Source organism: Panthera pardus, unplaced genomic scaffold (assembly GCF_024362965.1).
Source record: "Panthera pardus isolate Hobbes unplaced genomic scaffold, ASM2436296v1 HiC_scaffold_12, whole genome shotgun sequence".
Classification (NCBI taxonomy): domain Eukaryota; kingdom Metazoa; phylum Chordata; class Mammalia; order Carnivora; family Felidae; genus Panthera; species Panthera pardus.
Window position 1 is genome coordinate 96,237,445 of NW_026526677.1, and position 18,933 is coordinate 96,256,377.

The 18,933-nt window shown below is 48.1% G+C and overlaps 1 protein-coding gene across 1 annotated transcript in view; it reads right to left on the minus strand.

The window, feature by feature from the left end:
• Positions 1 to 15,561: 15,561 nt before the first annotated feature.
• SORL1 (sortilin related receptor 1) overlaps positions 15,562 to 18,933 on the minus strand; it is a 172,679-nt gene continuing 169,307 nt past the window's right edge. The window contains exon 49 of the mRNA XM_053900357.1: positions 15,562 to 17,300. The gene's annotated coding sequence lies outside the window, so the exon portion shown is untranslated. The remainder of the gene's footprint in view (positions 17,301 to 18,933) is intronic.

Sequence of the window (18,933 nt, forward strand, 5' to 3'; positions counted from 1 at the left end):
CAAACACTGCCCCACCTGGGAAGACATCCCTCACCACCACCACCACCACCACCACCCCAGGGAAGATGAGCCAGTCTTTGTTCTGAGCTTCCCAAATGTATTACTTACACCGGCCAGCCTTTCTGTTCTGCCTTTGATTAAACACAGTGATTCACAAGCCTCCTTGCCCATTCTGGCAAACAGGAAGTGGTAAGTAAATGGCAAGCCCCTCGAGGACAGAGAGACTTCCTTTTGTGTCTTGCTTTCTTATTTTGGAAATGTCCTATCTACAGAAAAGTTGCATAACTACTCAACAAACACCAATAGGCTCCAGCCTTGATTCATCAATTGCGAACACTCTGGCACACTGGTGACGCGGCTGGTGTTTTCTCCCAAGCATTTCAAGGTTAAGTAGCAAACCTGACGGTCAGCCTGACATATTTCGGCATGCCACCAATGATAAGGACTTTCTCTAGAAAACCGCAATATCATGATCACATCAAAACAATCATCAGTCGTCCCAGTATGCAGTCTACACGTAGATTTCTCCAATTGTCTCAGAAGCGTCTTTTATAGCTTTTTTCCCCTTGGATCTAGGACCCGGTCAAGGTTCACACACTGTATCTAATTATAATGCTTCTTTGGTCTCTGACTGAAGACGGGAAGGTCCCAGAGAGCGGGGCCTGATTGCCGCATGGAACGTCAGAGCTGGAAGAGAAGCTGAAGCTTCCTTTCAAGTTTACCTGGTCGCCATGACGATATCTGGATTCTCTGTCTCTCTTGTTCCCGATGACTTAGGGGCAATTCGCTCAACCTTCAAGCATCGAAGATCTCAAAGTATTCAAGGCAAACCTATTCTCAGAAACCCTATTTCACAGGGTTCCTGTGACTGTTCCTTGCCTGGGCAGGATGGAGTTACTTTGGAGGGTGCCTGTTGCCTCCCGTGAGGAAAGACCGAGAAGCAAACTGTACTTTGTGTAGTCCTGGGAAAGGGTGGCAAGAGGAAGGCTTGGAGCTCGGGGCTAAGATAGGTAGGATGCCCCACGTTCGCCTCACCTCTGTCATCCATTCTACTCAAACGTGTCGCTGAACGTCAATAGGACCCGCTTGCCTCACCCATAAAACCAGATCATTTCGGACCAGTTGTCACCATGAGAGGCATTTGCAGGTGTGAATCCCTCTTGGAAACAGAAGTGATAAATGAGGGAGATCGGTGAGGGGTGGTTCTCATTCCTGACGGAGCGTAAGCATTTATTTAAACCAGAAAAAAAAAAAAAAAAAAACACCTGAAAATTCCTCAGGAAGCATTTGTTGTTTCCAAATTTCTCAGAGGCAACAGCAACACAGGCGTGTGGTTGCTGGAGAGCCACGCTGAACGAGAGAAACTGCCTAGAGGAGGTGGCTTGACTCAGTCCCTAAAGATTTGAAGATTGAGGAAACGCTCAATCACCACGGAGAAGCCAGAGGTCTTATACAGAAATTCCAGGTTTGGACTTGAACTTGCGTGACCTTGGCTGCACCCCTTAACTCTTGGGAACCTCATCTGTAAAACAAGAGAAGTTGAAATAGAATTGCAGTGATTTATTATTATTATTATTATTATTTTACGTCTGGACGTACATTATAATCATCTGCCTGGGGGAACACTGGTTTAAAATTACGATGCCCATCCCTCACCTCGTTTCCATTCTGATTTCAAGAGCTCTGGAGTAGGGGCCAGGTGATTCTTAAGCAGCCAGGGTTAAGATCCTCTGGATAATAGGATCTGAAAAGCTGATCCTCCCAAGTGAATGAAGTCAGTGTGGCAGCGAGAAGGAATATTGGAATTGCCTAACTGTGCCTGCTGTAAGGAGACCGGGGTACATATTGTGCACACGTCGCCTGCTGGATCATTCCTCCAAAGCGAGCATCCCCTAGGATCGAGGCGCACTCCTACCACGGGCACTCAGCATTTCCCCAGCAACCTGTGGGGACACATGTATTTTTCTAGCTGGAAGGAAAACGGCAGGAGGCTTGGATCCCTAAACATTCTGGAGGTGTTTGGCCAGCTGTGCGGAGGTCCCACCACCCTTCCTACGTGTAATCCAGGCAGTGGGGTGGCCGCTGGAGGGGGGAGGAGGGGAGAGAGGGCCCAACCACATCCCCCAAGATGGCCGATCAGTCCGCCTGCCTGCCTGCCTGCCGCCAGCGCCCGCCACTGGCTCCCGACGCGCAGGACTAGAAGCATCTGCCAGACGGCTGCCGGCTTTCGATCAGGACCATGTCAAGCCAGAGACCTGCGGGGAAACAGCCAGGCTCCCTGTTGTTGGCTGGCAGGCAGCTTGCTGCAACCTTGCGAGAGGAGCTAGAAGAATTTGTGCACGGGTTCCAAAGTGGGGTGCAAGCAGGAGGGGGGAGGCCTGCCCCACGGGGACTATCTCCTGACGCCAGAGTCTTCCATCTCAGCTAGAGGAGGCAAGATGCCCTTTCCTAGCTGGTCGTTGGAGCAGATTCCGGGACTGCCTGTGCCTATTTTGCTACCCCGCCCCAGGGCTCAAAGAGCCTTTCAGCCTCAGCTGACACATTTGAAAAGCCCCGAGACCACCAGAGAGGGTCCCCAGCGCCCCCGATGTCAAGCAGCAGGAAGACACTTGAGGATTCGGCAGGTCCACTGGCCGGGAGCCTTAAGGAGGGCCTCTGTCTTCTAACTGGGTTCCCCTGGGGCCTTAGGCTGGTGTCCTTAGGAAACCTGGTCTGCATCCTCAGCAGGGAGACTCCCGGGCACCCCTCAAAGCTGTGTGTCCCCCCCTTCCTGAAAGCTGCCCCCCACCCCCTTCCTGAGCAGCCGGGCCCAGCAGCGGACAGATAGTGTGTGTGTTATGTCTGACAATGGCAGCTACGTGACTTGAGGGGCTCTTCTCTTAGAAAGCCAAATGCCCACCAGTTTTGCTTATTTGCTCTAACGTTCAAAGAGCCCAGAGGTCCCTTCCTAGTTCAACAAATAAATCCAGTTCCACTCTAGCAGGCTCCAGCCGGCAAAGTTCTATTGTTACGCCTTCCCTGAATTTCCCCTTTTCGCTCCCTCTCGGGCACCCCAGCCCCAAGCAGGCTCACCCTTCTTTCGTCGTGTTTTTTTTTTTTTTTTTTTTTTTGGATAAATCAAGCTCTTTTTTTTTTTTTTAATTCTTTCAAAGGGTACGGAATGTTGACACCCCCTGAAACATGCCTCTGATGTCTGGTTAGACTTCAGACGGCTGTATTTGAACGTGTGCTGACGCAATCGGGCAGATTGGGTTAAACCAAATATTACAATTGCAAGAACTCATCTGGAACTAATAATTTTGAGGCCACCGAAAGTAAAAGGGCCCTGCTTTGGGGCTGGCCAGCGGCGGAGGCCAGCCCGGGCCGATGCTGCCACCTGCCGTGGGCGCGGGGAACAGGGCGCGCCGGCCCGGCCTTCCTGTTTTGTTCAGGACGCACTGGCTCCCACGCAGACGCGTTCGCCAGCCAGCCAGACCAGGGCTATTTTAAAAAGCTAGCGCCTCTCCCCAGCCCTTGGTGTAAAGATAGCTAGTCTGGCTGCCCTGGCTTTTCTCTGGAAGGGAAAAAAAAAAAAAAAAAAAGACAACCTCCCAATTACAGAGCCAAGGCGGGCTACAAAGCCGGTTGCAGTTGGGGAGCTCGATTAAACATGCGCCCCCTTGGATTAAACAGATCATGTGTCAGTGGCTCACTTAGGAGGAAGGCTCGTTGAAGAATTTTTCTTTTGCGGGCGACGAGGAGAACGCACAACTCTGGGTTATGTCGGCACACCGCTGAACTACAAGTCACATGCCAGGTCCAGAAATGATGAAAACATCTGTTTTCGCTTTAGACCAGCGAGGCTCTGGCCGCGGGGAGGGGCGGGGGAGGGAAGGGAACGGCTCTGCTCACCGGCGCCATCTGCTGAGCCTGGCGTAGAAACGCGTGCGTCCCGAGCACAATGCAGGTTGCCGCTCACCCGGGGAAAGGGGGAGAGCAACAGGTGGGGGGGGGGCGGAGGGGGGGGGGGAGTCTCTGCCCCGGCGATCACTCTTCGTGGAGGACGGTCCCGATTTTGCCCCGGGGCTTGTGCACTTCCGTATTGTCTCGGGTGTTCACAACAAAGAGCTTTGTCCCTGGGGACTGCTCTGGGGCAGAGGAGGAGGAGAGAGAAGCAGCAAATGAATTCCCAGGTTGGGAAGGACGAGGTGAAGGCGGGGGGAGTAGCTCGTTGGTGGTTTGCAGACAGTAAAATTTGCTGTTCCTTCTGGCTGAAACCTACCAGAACAAAGAAACCGCACCGCGTCTCTAGGAAAACTCCCAGCTGCGCTTCCCCCAGCCATCCCTCTTTCCTGCTCCGATGCCTTTTACTCAGCATGTCTGAGAATGTTCCAGCATTCACAGAGACCATTCTGGTCAGGCAGGGCTTGGCCAACCCTTTAACGTGAGATCCACCCAGCCTCCTATGAATGGAGCCCCGGGGATGGATTCTGAATATAAGAGCCATACTGACAGCCAAGCCACAGCCTTCTTGCAACGTTCAGCAAATATTTACTGCCTGCCTGCTAGGTGCCCAGCGCTCACTCAGCGCAACTATTTGTCATACAGTTTAAAAAAAAAAAAAACAATACAAATATGTCAGAAGAAAATGTATGTTGAATGTCAAGGGAGCGTTGGAGACAATGACAGCTGTGAGTTCAGAGGCAGAGAGAGGATTCCAGACACTGATCCGGCCCTATCTCCGGGTTTGGGGGCATTTCTGAGAAGTCTGATTCTCCCAGCTACCCCTCCTGTAGTCTAATCCCCTAAATAACCGCTTTCAGTCAACCTGCTTCCGCCTTAGCCTCTCTCTCCCAAGACCCAACAATTCAGTCCTTCTCTCTAGTTTCTGGGGAGCTCATTGCCAGAGGAAATCACACTAAGGGACCATCTAAACTGTATCCTATAACCCACAACCAGAATTGGGTGGGTCCTGTACTTGACTCCCTGGGTCAGAAGCAAAATTCTGAGACAGACCCTCAGGAACAGTGCCTTTCCCAAACTCACAGGCCGTGAGCGGTTAATCTAAAGGAAAAAGAACTTGGTCACATGAAAAGGTCCAGGCTGGCAGATCTCGTTAAGTCCCTTTACCTCCCTTTGCGTTCATCTGTCGAACATAGCCTGAGCTCTCTACTGGCCACTTCTGAGGTTCTCAGAGAAGTCTACTCATTTGAACTGAAGTCAGTCTGTCTACTCATTTTTGCCCACCTAACCAAAAACTCCCCAGTTCAAAGGGAAACTGAGGTTCTCTATCGGAGCCCATTTCCTTCTGTTCTTCCGTTTTACCCCCACATAAGTATAGCAAGAGCTGGCCTCTGGGTGGGTCTGAGAACCGAACTATCATCTAAAGGATGAGTCAGCAAAAATAAAAAAAAACAAAACAAAAAGATTTCTTCCCATTCTACAGCTGGACAAATAATATGAGACCCAGCTCAGTCCTTATGGATTTTGACATACGTTAGCTGTACCCCCAGTGCCCACATCGGTTTTGATAAGACGCAAAGTTCTTCCATTGTTAGGATGTAATCTTCAAAGCTGCCTCCAAGTCCGCCAGTCACCTGCACTGCCCTGCACAAGGTTCTGGAAGATTACTAGGTCAGGGGAACCATGCAAATCAATACAATCAATTTCAGGTCTTGTTTCAGGCCCTAACGGATTAAAATAGGAGACTTCATTTTACTCCGGTCTGGTATTGATCTGCCCTGGAGAGTTTTGATGAGTTTTATTTGTTTTATAAACTGAGGAAATCTGGCCACTGACCCATATGTCTTTTCTGGATCTTTTCCCTGACGCTTTTTCCCATTTCTACCTGGTTTTGCAACAGGTACGTATTTTGATCCCCAGGGGGCTGGAGGTGGAATTTTTCGTGCTGCACTGACATCTTTGAACTCAGAAGTTAGGGTCACTTGTCAACATTCAGCAAAATAAAATCTCTGAACTAGACTCAGACAATAGGGGAGGAAAAAACCCTGACGGCAGGAGAAAAGAGGTGGCACGAACATCAACAGTTGTGACTTTGTGCTCTAGTAGGTGCAAAGGGCCAACCTTCCACACGGTTCTTCCAGTCCTACCTCAACTCTCTTTCCCTCGTGATAAAAAGAAATTCTGTGGCCCCACTTCACTCCGTATATCTTGGTGTGATTCTCTCCACGCAGAGAGGTAACCTTTGTTCAAAGCTCTGCTCTCCTAAGCTGGGCTGAATTCTGCAAGATCACTCTCCACATACAAGATTAGCACCTCCTTTCCAGCCCCAAATAGACTATAATCCCAAAGCTGCTCTTTTAAATAGAGGTTTCTTTTATGCTTAAATTCCTAAATAAAAGGGACATCAATGCTATTGCTACTCTCCCCAGTTAAATCCGATTTGCAAGAAATGCCGCATGCTCAAAAATCTGGGTGTGAGCTGAAGCCGGGGGCTCCGGAGCATATTTGGGATTCTCCAGTCATTCTCTATCTGGAGGGCCCTCCAGTGGCCAAAATAATACCTGATATAAACAAAGACCAAACAACAAACAACAAAGGCAGGGGTGGATGCTAGGCTATGTCTAAAATGCTGCGTGTAAGCCCCACGTTTTGCCCCACAGGGGTGTGTCTCATTTAAAGAAAGCCAAGACAGAATCTCTGCTCACGGAAGGGAGACGTTATTTGCATCACAAAAGGACCCTTCACTTGATAAAAAGAGGCAGGTTTGAACTCCATTAAATGACAACTCCCTCTCGAGTCTTTAAGATTCTATTGAATTTGAAAAAAACAAAAAAAAACAACAACCAGATTGACACAGAAAATTCCAGAATGTGTCTGTGCATAAAACGTCGTATGTTTGTACTCGATCGGCACTACTCAGCCCACCCCTCCCACATTCCCATCTCAGAAAAGCTCATAAGCACTTCGACCATAAGACACAGAGAAGGTGGATGGAGGTCAGAATGCGTGATGGTGAGATCTGAAGGCTCGGGGTCATGGTCAAGATCTCTGAACCCAGCGTTGCCTCTCTGGACTTCTGTGAGAATAACAGGAAGTGGCTCCAACACGCTTCCCTCTGGACTTGGAGGACACTTGTGGTGTTCTAGAAGATGTCACAAGAAGGTGTTCCCCACTAGGCAAACTCCTACTGGTTCCACGTGACCCAGGTCTAACGCCAACTCCGCCCAGATGCCTCACCCAATTTCCCCAAACATAAGGCTTGTTTCAACCCCTCTAGGTTCTGTGGGCCTCTGCCCCGGTCACAGGTCTTGGCAAAGTTGATGCCCTCTGGCCTGCAGATCGTGGATAACCTGGTGCCTCCTTTGTCTCAGGTCACCCTTGCTTAGTGTGGGGGCTGCTGATTAGATGTAGAATAAGAAGGGCTGCTCCTGAGAGTAGAGCTCCTCTCCCTCCATTCCCTGCCGATGGGGCCAGCGATCCCTCCCCCAAGGCCCCCCACCCCGACCAGGGCCCATAGCATGCCACAGCCAGATGCCGGGAGGAACACAATGGGGGACTCTCCCCCAGCAGCTCTGGGAAGCACAGAGGGGGATGGCCTCCTAGCTAATGCTGTTAGTCACGGCATTTGACGTGCATTATCTAATGCGCCCAATTACCTAATTTAATCCTCACAGCATCCCTATGAGGTAGGTGCTAAAGGATCCTTATTTACAGGAGAGGAACTTTCAGTGCAAAAAAGAGGTGAAGACGCACCCCGAATCTCCAGCTCCCCAGTCCGGATTTGAACTCAGACTGTGATCCCAGAGCCCAGAGCCTTGACTACATGCGATTCTGCACAAAGAAAGCGCTGAAATTCTGCGTGAAAGGCTTCCTGGTGCCCAGGAAGTGCTTGGCTGACATTGGTCATGGGTTCCCCCTTGTGGTCCATGGTCCCGTAGCCAGAATTGCAGAAGCAGGCTGCTACCTCAGCTCATGGGCTCTCCCTCTGAGGGAGGACCTATATGACCTGCCCCCCCCACCCCTACTCCACTCCCCCGCCCCCGCCCCCGGGGGACTGTTGTTCTTGAATTTTTCGTTTGCTTTCCTTTTACATACCAAAGACGCTGTGTGGCAAAGGCCCCTGTGTGGCCAATATCCACCCTCGCCTTCCTCCTTCCAACAAAAGCCCTCCGTCATTGGAAATGGCGACGAGCCAGGGACAAATGAACTACCTTTCCCAGACTCCTTGCAGAAAGGGAACATGACCGCTACTTGTTAGGTGGAGATGCGGAGAAAGTTCTCCGAATGGAGCCGGTGCAGCTCTGAGGTTCTTCTCTGTCCTCCCCTCTTCCTCTTTCTCGCTGCCCGAACCTCGGACGTGATGGCGAGAAGAGGACCCTGGGTACAGACGGCAGGCCACGAGGAGACCCAAAGTGAGAAAACCGGGCAAAGGACGGCAGAGCAGAAAGCCAGGACAACCCTGGGTCTTTCACGGCTGAAGCTTCCACGGCAGCACATGAGAGCAAACGTTTCACACCATGACCGTGTGGGATTTGGGCCGTTCTCTGCTGTACCTCATACTCATGGATTCATTCTTCGAGAACAGGTTGACTCATGCCTTCACTCAACCAACAGATTGACTAAGTGTCAAGGAATGTTCACTTCCTTGAACACTCCTTGGTTCCACAGAGCCAAGGAGTGGACATAACAACGAAGGAGGAGCCCCAGTCTCAAAGATTCGGTATTTTCTGCCTCTTCGCCTCCACGCTGCCCCACGTGTCACCAGGACCCAGGATGATGGATGATGGGGGTTTTGCTCCACAATGACCCACCTGCTTTTTGGTGAGATCCCCGGGCCTCACTCCGGAGCTCCCCGCGCCAGGCTGACCGCCAACAGGAGGTGGTTGACTTATGTCCCTGAAATGGAGAGTTCACGTTCTGTGCATCGTGTCCCACCGGGGGGCGGGGGGGGGGGGCACTCCCACAGCCACTTCGGGCCTGTTTATACCTTTGTGCGAAGAGCCAACCCACCTGAAATCGGAATGAGCGAGGCCCCAAAAGACGGCTTCCGTCTGGCCCTTATTCAGAAAGTTTGCCACATCGTGGAGATACGTCCACACTCTAACGCGCACAGTAGCTCTAAGAGTATCAACTTGCGTAGCTGTCTTCTCCTTCCTGTTTCCCTCCCCTCTGGGACCACTGGGGCTCTGAATATGGGAAGCGCTAAAAAACCCCACTGTTGATTCCACACTTGGGACCATCCAAAAACCAGTGTAAGTGGGGGGTTAAGACCCTCGGGGTCAAACAGACCTCTGCTAAACGCGGGCTTTATTTTCTTCTGTGTAAAATGAGAGGAGATTCTCTTCACTTCAAGGCGTTTTAAGATGAAATGAAATGGTGGAGTCTGGCATACAATTAGTCCTCGGCAAATGGGAGATATTATCCACTCATCCATCTGTCCACCGAGCAAGCTTTTCCAAAATAATCAGAGCAGTGTGGGAAATGTGGGTAACAGAAAACAAGTAGACAATATGGCCTTTAATTTTAGAGAACTTAATCTTGCCATCCCAGATAGAAGTTATGGGACTTTTTACCAAGTTCAGACGGCAAAATGGATTTCCTTTCAAAGGGTTCCAATGGCCAAGGATCTCTGCAAACAGAAAACTAATTGTCTAATGAATCCTGTAATGTGATTGATCTTAGCAATAAGCCATCTCATGCCTGAGGCCACAGGTATGTGTCATTTCCTCACATAGCCCTCCCTACCTGGAGATTAGCAGAGAAGATCTGCTCTGTAAATTAAGAATGGCACATGGCAAGAGGCTAGCCGGGACCCAGGGATATATTTCTCACCCTCTATCCTGCTGGGTCCCCTGTCACCAAAGTTGACAAACATTCAGGGAAGGAGTCCATCGTGACCCTCCCGGGGGTCCTGCGGGGAAGGATGCTGCACTCACAACAGGCCCCCTGGGTGTTAGCATGCGGCTGATTTCACCAATGTTTCCAGGGCTAAAAGGTGAGGTGAGGGGAAGAAATCCCACCATGGGGTTCAGACCAAAGAGGAAAGGGCACCTTGTTCGTTTATGTTTTAGAGGCTAATGTTCAGTATCAGTTAGTATGAATTGTAGATTTTGGGATGAAGTGGTTAGGATAGATGTATCTGCACTCCATTATCTCTGCTAAAGGAAGGGAGCTGAGAAGCCCTGGGAAAATTTTAAAAGGTGGGCTATTCAAAATTTTAGTCTCTGCGTTTTGTAAATAAAAAGATGGCCTACTTTTCATATGTTTTGCTGACATTATTACAATCAGCCTTCATTTAAAAAAAATTTTTTTTGAAAGTTTATTTTTGAGAGAGAGAGAGAGACAGAGGGCAAGCGGGAGAGGGGCAGAGAGAGGGGAGACAGAATCCGAAGCAGGCTCCAGGCTCCGAGCTGTCAGCGCAGAGCCCGACGTAGGGTTCAAACCCACAAACTGTGAGATCATGACCTGTGAGATCAGACGCTTCACTGAGCCCCCCAAGCGCCCCAGCCTTCATTTCTTGAGTATAAAAGAATAAAAAGCACAGTGTGAAGTTACAGAACAGTATTTGGGTCCTGGCATCCTTTTTCATTCACCGTCCCTTCCATTTAAGGAAGTCTACGTGTAAAAAGCAATAGCCACGAGGAAACAATGCATCACATAATTAATCCAATCTAGGTAAGCCTCCCATGACACACTCTCCTACCCCCGGTAGAGTTTCTCTTAGAAGCTGAATTGGAGCCTCTGGCTTAGGCTCAGAATCAAACTGGAGCCTCCTGCCTCCCCCAGTGTAGTCATGAGATGCACAAGAACAGGCTTGACTTCAGACTTTTAGACTAAGGCTGATTAGCCAGCTGATAAACCCAACTCTGAGGCAAGTCACATCACATTCTCCGCCTCAGTGTCCTCTTGTATAAAATCACTGAGATCATCTACACAAGACTCGGGACGGCCTCGCCACGCAGAGGCTCCATCCTACGTGTGCCAGAGGGCAAGAATCCTGTCTGCTATATTCTACACTGTTCTTCCAATGGCCAATACAGGACCTCAGACGGAGGACGGGCTCAACAAGGACTTCCTGAATGAACGCTGCTCTAGGATCCAGGAACCGAGTAGGTGCCTCACTGACCAGGAAGGTTTGCATCTTGCCAGCCGGGAGCTTGAGACCTGACATTAATCTTTAATTTCTTCAGGAACTGTCCCAATCCTCAGAATTCTCTGTCTTCCTCCTGCTTGAGACCTCTCTAGCCTGGAGAGGGTAGATATTTGTAAGGGATCCAACAGGGGACTCACGCCACATTTTTTTTTTTTACCGTCTAGCTCTGCCATTATCTATACGCTGCAATTTAACACGTAACTGTCTTGCCATTTAACACATTCCCTTTCCAGTTGAGGTGGAGAAAAAGTTCACCCTCTGACACTAAATCCCTCCAGCACTGTTCCCAATTCCCTCTTTTCCTTCCCTACGCGGGTCACGCAGACACAGGCAAACCACCTAGGCTCTAGCCGTCTTCAGACCATTCCCTTCTCTCTCTTAGAATCCAGACACATCCCTCTTGGCTAGCCAGATTATTCTGTACCAAACATGCTTAGTGTGACAACCATGTTTGCAAACCATCGTCTGCTATGCATCTGTCTTACGCTCTCCTATGTCGGTTCATGCTATTTCCTTTGGTGGGAGGCATTGATGGCTGTTTCTCCCATGTTTGGAAACTAAACGGTGAATGGGGAACCCTTAGTGAGCCAGAGATAATGAAGTGACAATTCTCCGGTTCCACATTTCTTCGGAGTAAGTCTCTGTCAAAACTGGTTGCAGGGACAGGGGCGCCTGGGTGGCTCAGTCAGTTAAGCATCTGACTTCAGCTCAGGTCACGATCTCGTGGTCCGAGAGTTCAAGCCCCACGTCAGGCTCTGTGCTGACAGCTCAGAGCCTGGAGCTTGCTTGGGATTCTGTGTCTCCCTCTCTCTCTGCCCCTCCCCCTCTTGCACTCTGTCTCTCTCAAAAATAAACATTAAAAAATTTAAAAAAAAAAACATTAAAAAGTATAATCCCCAATAGTGTTATTTAAAAAGGTAAACTAGCTGGTTAAAATAAATCCGAATGTAGACATATCCAAACTGGGCTATCAGAAGGGACACTTGGGAGTGGCTGTGTGAAGTAACTAAAAACACAGACTCTGGAGCCCGGCTACTTGGGTTCAAATCCCAGTTCTGCCCCTCACTAGCTGGTGTGAACTTGGGCAACTTTCTTTATCTTTCTGTGCATCAGTCTCCTTATCTAGAACATAAGAATAATAATATCCTCCTTAAACGATTGGTGTGAGGTTTAAATGAGTTAACGTATAAGAAACCCCCAGAACAATTCCCACCGGAGCGCAATTTGGCTTTGCTACTAACATTGATCGTCAAGTCCCATCGTGGCTACCGGGTATTTGGAACCACCTTTGGGGGCAGTGTATTCAGGGTCTTAAGCACATTCACCGGAATCACTGCAACATGCATACGTTGGGATACAATTTCGTCCAACGGTAGTGCCGATTCTCGGGAGCAATCAAGCTATTTGGGGTTCAGAATGAGGTGTGCATGCGAAGTCAAGAGCGTGATGCTCCTGCATTGTTCGCCTACCGCCTATGAAGAATTCCATAAAACCCACATGCACACACACCCAGACAGTTGAGCTCCATCTGAGGCTTCGTCAATCCCGGGGTAACTAACAGGTTCGGCTTCTGCTAGTGAGAGGCTGAAAACGAAATTTTAATCGTGAGATCTTCATTCCGTCGATGCTGAGGGCTTTCCCGACTGGTCTCCAACCAATGGGCAAGTTTCATAAAAAGCTGATTTACATTTAAATCCAAGCCTTTTTTTTTTTTTTTTTCTCCCTCAAAGTTTGCTGATGCCAAGTTTTAAGTATGAAATGTCATTGTTTTCATACAAATATTCCCAAACATTACCAGTTGTCATTTTGGCATTAAATAAGGTTGCAGCTCTAACAATGGTACCATTAGCATTTTTAAAAGCGTTAACATCATTGTTCTTCTGGAAATTATTGCAGGCTCCAATTACCCTACACAGAATCTTTAAAAAAAAAAAAAAAAATTAATGGGGCACCGGAATCAAAGCCAGTTAGCGCTGGATGAAAAGAATGGCAGCTACCTCTTTTTGCTGGGACCATAATGGTCTCGTGCTAGTCCAATTATCACCCCACTGGAACATGTTGCAATGGTGTGCCCCACCGTGTACCTAAATAACCGTGAATAAGACGTCCGTTAAACATTCTTTCCCCAAGATGCATGGGATTTTGATAAAATCGAACTGGGTTGTCACAAAGGAAAAGAATTCTCTGTGGTTCTCAGCGCTGGATTCTTAACAAAAACATTTTCCAATTTTTTTTTTTTTAAAGAAAAGGTTTCATGGATCTAGCATCTTGTGTTTCACATATATGATTTTGCAAAGAAACTTAAGTCTATCTCGTCATGTCTCCAAATGTCATCCGTAATCTTCCTGGGGGAAATCCTTTAAAATTGTATTATCTGTGCCCTTAAATTCCCTAACCACATAGTATTACTATTCTAGACCTCTAATATTGAAACCAAAAGGGCAAAGTAGCATGTGAATAAGAAAATAAATTTCAGAATGGAATAAATCTAGATTCAAATCTTGACTGTTGCCACTTACCACACGTGAGATCTCGGTTACTTCCCCTAAGACTAATGTAACTCACCTTCTAAAACACAGATTCATATCTAAATCACAGGATCACTTCTAAAATTGCAAAAAGCTGTTTCTAGAGTTTAGCAGTGAGGGGCAAAGCATAGGGGTTCAGTAGAAGGGCCCTGTTATAATGCTCATCAAGTGAACTACTTAATGTATAGGACTGGCCCTATGGGGTCTATAGGGCTTTTTGGTAAATGGCCTCGAGTTGTCGTCGAGAGTTCCTTTGTAGAGGTTTTTGGGTAGTCTAACTGTAAGGTTCTTTCTTAGTTTTTCTTTTATAGTCAGGCTATCTGCCTTTAGCAGTGCCTTTCCATTTTTAATTTGCTGTCAACTGGGGAACGAGACATAGCTGACAGATGAAGTCAGAATTTGGGGGCTACCCTGACGTGGTCCCCCAGACTCCAAAACAACGCCCTCCCAGAGTTAAACTTTAAAACCAACATATAATAGGCAGAATAATTTTACAGGTGCAATGGCTGTCAGGCCAGGATGATTTTATTGTAACCCAGTCAGGGTTCATTAACATTAGCTATATAATGTTTTAGTGAAGGGGTGGGGGGCGGGGAGCTTGCTTCACCCACAAAACCCAAAAAAAGAGGAGTCAGTGGCAGATATGGGCGGTGCCCAAGCCCTGGTGGAGGGAACCTTTGGCGAAGGGACATCAAGGATCGAGACCCCACTGGCGAGACTTTCCTCAGAAATGGACAGAGTTGCAACCCAAAGGTTTCAAATACTAAGTTCATATGGAGTACATTATTCTTGTATTGGCATGCCAATCATTTGTTCATTCATTCAATATTTATTGGGCAACCCCTATTCTCACCTGGGTCCCTCCCATTTCCTTTCTTCTGAGTCCATGTTACTAAGCAACCTTCTAGTTGTGTCTGGCTTCCTGGGCAGAGGGCCCTGGGAGGGCGAGAATGCACTGGCCATGCTAACATTCTAAGTGACAGGACTGCTTCCCGTGATGAGCTACTCAATGGGCATTATTTTGTCGCAGATCAGTCTCAGGAGCTTGGTTAAAGTGCACCTGCTCACAAGAGACGAACTCACTAACGTGTTGACAAATTATCTAAACCTGCAGACCCAAGGGCTAGGTCACGACCAGGTAAATTCACCCTTGGGATTCCTCTGGGTGCGACGTGTTAGACTGTGTTCTGACGCTGAATGGTGACGGGGGTGGGGTGGGGGGTGGGGAGGCAGTGTGTGGGGTCAGAAATTCTTGGCACTGGAGGCTGGTTCTGCCATTCATGCTCTGGTTTCCCGAAGCCAGTTGCTTAGCCTCTCCGAGCCTCTGTTGCCTCTTCTACACAACAGAAGGACAGTCCTTCGGGGTTCTCTTTGGGCTCAATATTTAAACAAAAGCGACAAACCAGCAGATCTGTTGCATTAGAAACACCTGCCTCCCCTTCTCTCCCGTTCCATATTCTCCAGGCCTGACTGATGGGCCCACCTGCCATTCATTGACCCATCAGAGGGGCTGGCAGCATCCTTCGCACGACCCCACTGCCCACGGGAACCTCCTCAAAGTGCTCTTTGACAACACAGCACATCACACTGCTGTGCTTTCTTCTCGGAAGACTTGAAAACTGCCTTCTTAGCCAATGGTGTCTCAGCAAATGTAGTGACAGCTTTAAGGAAGTCACTGCCCCTGTGGAGTAATTCTATTCACTGCGAGAACAGCTGCCTTGACATCTCCCCGCTCCTCGGCCAACACTAAGGCATCGTGTTCTTCAAGGATCCACCACGCGAGAGCACCTTGGTCATGACAAGATTATCCCAGGCCTTCGTGTTCTCTCGTCTATCAAATACACATCCTCCCAAACCAGGCAAATCAAAAAGCGTCCGGACGCTGTACAGACCATCTTTATTGCGCTCAAAAGAACAACTCAAGACACGCGTAGAGAGTGGGTTCTCATATAGGTGTCTCCTTCACCCAGTTAAATTTTTATTCAGTGAAAAAAGTTGACATTGAGACAAAAATTATCGTAAAACTGTGCAACAATATAGTAAAATCTTCAGCATAAATTGGTGATTTGGAAACGCGTCAAGGCAATCGAAATCATAAATGCCTCATGTCACCTTGGAGAGAAACAAGTATACGGTGTTTCACTTTAAATGAGAGCAGAGTAGGCCTTTATTTTGCTTCCAATGCTTTCGATTTTGCCTAAAGTTTCTAATAATTTGTGACAAGAGTCTTTAGATGAGAAATGACATGGAATATCTGAGAATAATGTTCCCTCAGCATTCATACTTATTCCATTTGCGTTATTGTACGTGAAGCAAATACCATTCTTGGGTTACTTGGCTCTGAGGATTTAATTCCTGACACGGCTGCTCAAAATCGGTGGGCAGAAACATACGCACAACCTATCCTCCCTCAACCCACGTTCAGTGGTGGTTCCCATTCCGAGAACGTGCTCATTGTCCATGTACCCGACTAAGCATACCTCTTGCTATCTATTCCATATCTCAGTCTTGCATAGAAAGTAGTCTATATGAACTTAATGCACTGGCTTTTATTACACAAAAATTGTACCTGAAAGGCAGCACACGCTCCAGTTAAGAAAAATAACATGCTAGGAATGTCAAGAGTACAATCTCAACAAAGTGAAGATTCTGCACAGGGTCTGAGGGTCAATTCGGAAAATCAATATGGAGATGGTGTTCGGTTGATTTATCTCCCGGACCCCTTGAGGGAGGGGTCTCCCAACTCTGCCGAAGGAAGAGAAAAATCTTCTCGGAGATTCACCATGATCCCCTTAGTAGGAAAGTGACCACCCAAACCTACCAAGATGAGGTTTCTGCCCTTAAGGAAGTACCGGGACTATCATCTTACAAGATGGAGTGACCGCCGGGTGGATGTTTGGAGGTAAGATTCTCCCAGGGGAGGTGGGTGGTTATCTACAAGAGCCTCACCACACCATCGCCCTCCCCAGTTCCCCCAGAATGGCCGCTATCTGAGAAGGGTTACGGTCCTTAACAGGCTGAAGCGTAGCTTAATCTAGTAGGCCAGGATGATGGGCAGGAGAGAGCATGTAGCTCTGCGTCCCACACCTGTTCCACCCAAATATCCCTAGAGATACTGGCAGAGATGGAACCCCAGGAAGCTCTGTCCCCAAAATCCCAAGTTTCCACCAGTTTCCCACCATCATAACCATGTACCCAGTATGCCGGGGCAGCCAGGAGTTACTGGAACTTCTCACCTGTCTGGAAATGCCTGCATAGACGTGGCTTCTCCCCAGACTCCTCTGCAGAATTCTACTCTTTGTCATGTCATCCGCATGGACCCGTGTCTCCTCAGGCTCGAGGGGCATTCGATACACATAGGGGCAAAGTCAGCTTCCGGAGAAAACTCTGTACGCAGTGCCCCTGCCTGCCAAATTTTAGCGGTCCGTTCGTGGTCCGTCGCGGTCCACGTGCGGGCGGGCTGCTGACATTCTAACGTGCGCGCTGGGAGAGAAGAGAACTCTTTTCCTGTACGGTGTGAACTTTTGAGGTGGCATCTCCAACGAGGTACAAAGCCCCTTCTTCACAAACAACCAGGGGCTCCAACTGGTCACAGTGAAGACAATGATCTGGTCACGTTCAAAGGCTGCACATAGTTTGCGTTCTCATTTCCTGTGGTCACTCCAACCTCTGGACTCCTGCAGACGGCGTGTATATACACCACAACCCCACAAAGCCACGCGGAGGGAAGGAAGAGTGGGTGCTTCAAAAGTTCATAAAAATATACAATTTGCACATAGCTGTATCTACCTAGCTTAGTCTTCAGAAACTTAGCTCTTCTGTGTATATAAAATACTCTAGCCCTAAAAGGCTGCTTTTTCTCAAACAGCACAGTGGCGTTTTCCGAGGAGAGGGGTGATGGCCAGTCTATACAGTACTGTGCACTAAGCACTGGGAGGTGCTGGAGACGAGAACTGGAAGCTCAGGTATGTCTCAAGTTGCCAACTGGAGACACGGGCCCTGTAAACAAAGGCCTGCCTACAGAATAACTGAAAATAAAGTCTCAGAGCCTTTTATATCAGCTTTCACAAATGCCACCAAAAAGTTGGCCGAAAAAGAGAAGAAGAAAACATACTTTCTAGGGGTTCAATTAAACGACTTGCCTCCCACCAGACTGTTTATCTTTTAGCTACTAAAAGAGCTTCACTAAAGGGGTGGGGGTGGGGGGTAGGCCTTGGAGTTCCGAACAAAACCCCAAGACAACACGAGATAAAACCAAAGAACTTCCGTTCTTTGAAAAAGTAACAAAGGAGAGAGAAAGAAGGGAGAAAACGTGGAAGGAGGCTCGTCATGACCACCACGTGTTAAAATAAAAGGGAGCCTTACCCACGCAACATGCTACATGTCTATAGTTTAAGACACTCCTCCCTGAAAATATATACATATATAAATTAAAACTTTTAGCACGAAGAAAATGGAATTGGCTCTTCGTTTTCCAGACAATCACTAGCTAGAGCGAAACTATATTATCACCCAAGAATGATACTTTTGGTTAAAAGTAAGCAAATACTTGTGAGAAGGTGATGTAAAGCATCTCAGAGGAGATGGGGTTTTTAGAAAGCTCGCACGTAAAGGACACACATTCAGAAACATGACTTTGGACTATCCCCAGAGCTCACTGCTTCTCGGCTGAGAGGTTCTGCAGCGAGGTCCGTACGGTAGGAGTCACAACAACGCCGGACATTGGTGCCTACGATGCTAGGTCTAAAGGGCGGGCATCAGTCCACAATGGATTCCACGTACCTATCAAGTGGCCATGAACTGAATACTAGGGTGGCATTTAAAGGCAGAAGAAGAAGAAGAAGAAGAAGAAGAAGAAGAAGAAGAAGAAGAAGAAAAAAAAAGCTCAGCTTGTTCTACAGAGAGAATAAACTCTAGTCTTGTTCCAGCTGCAAACTGGATAGAACGGTCTCGGATTTGTCGATCTCCTGTATCTCTGTTAAGAGCGAACAGGACCCTTTAAACGGGGCAGGGGTATGGGGGAAGCAGGTGGAAGGAAACAAAAAAAGAGAGAGAGAAAGAGAGAGAGACAGAGAGAGAGAGAGAGAGAGAGAGAGAGAGAGAGAGAGAGAGAAGGCACTGACCCAATTCAAAATGACTGCATATATCAGTGTAGATTTTTAAAGACAGTAAGTGGCCACCTCAACACAAATACAAAATTTTACATTCGAGATTCTTCAGTGGTGAGTAAAAACAAAAAAGCCAAAAAGGACAAAGCAGTACTATATCTGCCAGTGTATCTATCATGGCACAGACCTAGGATTCTCCCAC